The sequence below is a fragment of the Cryptomeria japonica genome, unplaced genomic scaffold (genome assembly GCF_030272615.1).
Source record: "Cryptomeria japonica unplaced genomic scaffold, Sugi_1.0 HiC_scaffold_902, whole genome shotgun sequence".
Classification (NCBI taxonomy): Eukaryota; Viridiplantae; Streptophyta; class Pinopsida; order Cupressales; family Cupressaceae; genus Cryptomeria; species Cryptomeria japonica.
In genome coordinates, this window is record NW_026729613.1 from 25483 (window position 1) to 28963 (window position 3481).

General features: G+C 64.3%; 1 non-coding gene across 1 annotated transcript; it reads right to left on the reverse strand.

Moving 5' to 3' along the window:
- Positions 1–2859: 2859 nt before the first annotated feature.
- On the reverse strand, positions 2860–2978 carry LOC131872946 (5S ribosomal RNA). Its single transcript, XR_009370999.1, has one exon. It is a non-coding gene; the product is annotated as a 5S ribosomal RNA (ribosomal RNA).
- Positions 2979–3481: the final 503 nt, after the last annotated feature.

A 3481-nucleotide genomic window follows, 5' to 3' on the forward strand; every position in this document is an offset into this window, starting at 1 on the left:
CACCTTTGCCAGGGTGGGCACCTTACCTGGGCTGCGCACCAGGGCGGGCTCAAGATGGCACGCGCGTTCCGTTTTTTTCACTATCTTTCAAAACGGAAATTTTAAAATCTCCTTTTTTTTTTGCCTTTTCTGGAAATTAGTGAAGGCAGCGCATCAAAGGTGCGCACCTCGCTGCCCACCTTGGTGTGCTCTGAGGTGCGCACCCGGGAGCGCTACGAAGTGTGCTCCAAGGTGCGGCGTGCACGTTGTCGGAGCCCGGTTTGCCCCGGGTGCGCACCTCGCCTGCACCTTGGCCGGGGTGGGCACCTTGGCTGGGTTTGCCCAGGGTGCGCTCCGAAGCGGGGTTACTGGAGCGCCCCCTCTTTTTTTGTCAGAGCGTTTGGTGGGGTTTCTCGCATTGGCTCTTCCCAGGCCCGGTTGTTGGGTGCGCTCCCACCCTGGCGCGCGCGAAGTTGGAAGTTGGGTTAATTGCCCGGGCGCGCACCTTCGCCAGGGTGGGCACCTTGGTGCGCACACCTTGGCTGGGCTGCGCACCAGGGCGGGCTCAAGATGGCACCAGCATTCCCTTTTTCTCACTATCTTTCAAAACGGAAATTTTAAAATCTCGTTTTTTTTTTGCCTTTTATGGAAATTAGTGAAGGCATCGCATCAAAGGTGCGCACCTCGCTGCCCACCTTGGTGTGCTCCGAGGTGCCCACCACGGTGCGCAACGCCGGTGCGAACCCGGGAGCGCCCCGATGTGTGCTCCAAGGTGCGGCGTGCACGAAGTCGGACCCCGGTTTGCCCCGGGTGCGCACCTCGCGTGCACCTTGGTGCGCACACCTTGGCTGGGTTGCGCGGCCTGGTGGGCACCATGGTGCGCACCAAGGAGCGCTCCGAAGTGTGCTCCAAGGTGCGGCGTGCACGAAGTCGGAGCCCGGTTTGCCCCGGGTACGCACCTCGCGTGCACCTTCGCCGGGGTGGGCACCTCGGCTGGGTTGCGCGCCCTGGTGCGCACCAAGGAGCGCTCCGAAGTGTGCTCCAAGGTGCGGCGTGCACGAAGTCGGAGCCCGGTTTGCCCCGGGTGCGCACCTTCGCCGCGGTGCGCACCATGGCGTGCACGAAGTCGGAGCCCGGTTTGCCCCGGGTGCGCACCTCGCGTGCACCTTCGGCGGGGTTGCGCGCCCTGGTGGGCACCATGGTGCGCACCAAGGAGCGCTCCGAAGTGTGCTCCAAGGTGCGGCGTGCACGAAGTCGGAGCCCGGTTTGCCCCGGGTGCGCACCTCGCGTGCACCTTCGGCGGGGTTGCGCGCCCTGGTGGGCACCATGGTGCGCACCAAGGAGCGCTCCGAAGTGTGCTCCAAGGTGCGGCGTGCACGAAGTCGGAGCCCGGTTTGCCCCGGGTGCGCACCTCGCGTGCACCTTCGCCGCGGTGGGCACCATGGCGTGCACGAAGTCGGAGCCCGGTTTGCCCCGGGTGCGCACCTCGCGTGCACCTTCGCCGGGGTGGGCACCTCGGCTGGGTTGCGCGCCCTGGTGCGCACCAAGGAGCGCTCCGAAGTGTGCTCCAAGGTGCGGCGTGCACGAAGTCGGAGCCCGGTTTGCCCCGGGTGCGCACCTCGCGTGCACCTTCGCCAGGGTGGGCACCTCGGTGCGCACACCTTCTCAATGTTTTCTTGCCTTTTCTGGAAATTGGTGAAGGCAGCGCATCAAAGGTGCGCACCTCGGTGTGCTCCGAGGTGCGAACCCGAGAGCGCTCCGAGGTGCCCACGAAGTCGAAAGTCGGGTTAATTGCATTGTTTTCCCCGGGTGCGCTCCGAGGTGCGCAACATCGGCGCGCACCAAGGAGGGCTCCGAAGTGTGCTCCAAGGTGCGCACGATGGCGTGCACCTCTGGTGCGCACGATTCGGAGCTCGGTTTGACCGGGGTGCGCACACCTTGGCTGGGTTGCGCACCTTTTGTGCGCTCCAAGGTGCGCACGAAGTCGGAGCTCGGTTTGCCCCGGGTGCGCACCTTCGCCAGGGTGCGCACCTTGATGCGCACGCCTTGGCTGGGCTGCGCACCTTGGTGGGCGCCATGGTGCGCACCTTTCGTGCGCTCCAAGGTGCGCACGAAGTCGGAGCTCGGTTTGCCCCGGGTGCGCACCTTGGTGGGCGCCATGGTGCACTCCGAGGTGCCCAAGATTGGTGCGCACCAAGGAGCGCTCCGAAGTGCGCTCCAAGGTGCGCGCGAAGTCGAAAGTTGGGTTAATTGTCCGGTTTGCCTCGGGTGCGCACCTTGCGTGCACCTTCGCCAGGGTGGGCGCCTTGGTGCGCACACCTTGGCTGGGCTGCGCACACCTTGGCACCCGCGTTTCCTTCATTTTAAATTTTTTTTTTTTACAATCTCTCAAGTGGGAAATTCTATAATCTCAACTTTTTTTGCCTTTTCAGGAAACTTTTGAATGGAGCGCATCATTGGTGCGCTCCGAAGTGTGCTCCAAAGCTCTCTCCAGCTGCGTGCACCTGCCCCGGCCGCGCACCCGGCCCCGCCCAGCTTCGCTCACCTGTCCCGGGCGTCTGGTGCGGAACCTTAGAGTAAGAAACATCACCGTGCACCTTGGCCAACGTGCGCGACTCGACCGAGCGCGCACTGGCCGAGGTGCACACCGATTTCACCTGGGTGCGCGCGCAGCACCTCGGGCGCACCGGGGTGCGCGCACAACGCCCGGGTTGCACCGTGGCCTGTGTGCTCGGGGCGCCTCGGGTGCGCGCTCGGTGTCGCCCCCGCGCGCGCGGTAGTGCGGGCAGCGCACCCCGGCCCGGCCCGGCCCCGACGAGAACGCAAACGGGCAAAAGGTTTATTCAAATAGCATTGCGACGCCCGGCGAAAAACTAAAAAAGGGTGCAACACCGGGACTTCCCGGGAGGTCACCCATCCCAGTACTACTCCGGCCCAAGCGCGCTTAACTGCGGAGTTCTGATGGGATCCGGTGCACTAACGCTGGTATGATCGCACCCGTTATGAGCTTGTCGCAGTGTGTACTTAGCAAACCGCGACCCACGTGCGAATCCACCCCGGCCACCCACCCCCGTCGAGGTGCACACCCTCCCTCGCGAAGTGCGCCCCGTTCGCCAAGTGTGAGCCCTGCCCGGGTGCGCGCACCTTGCTAGGGCGTCGGGTGTGCACCCGGCCCGGCCTACGTGCGTGCACCTGGAGGGGGCGTCGTGTGCGTGCAGTGTCCCGTCTGCAACGCGGTGCCCACACACCACCTCGGGCGCAACGACCTGCGCTCACATGTGGGCCGAGTGCACCTTGGTGCATGTTCGGGGCGCCTCGGGTGCACGCTCGATCTTGCCCCGGTGCACCAAGGCGCTCGGTTTGCCCCGGGTGCGCACTTGGTGCAAGGTGGGCACCCAAAATAGGGATCAAGCACCAAAACACAAGTTTCGGGATGCAAAATGGGACCCAAGGACCACAAATGCGTTCCAAGACCCATGATGGGTCCACGAGAACAAAAATG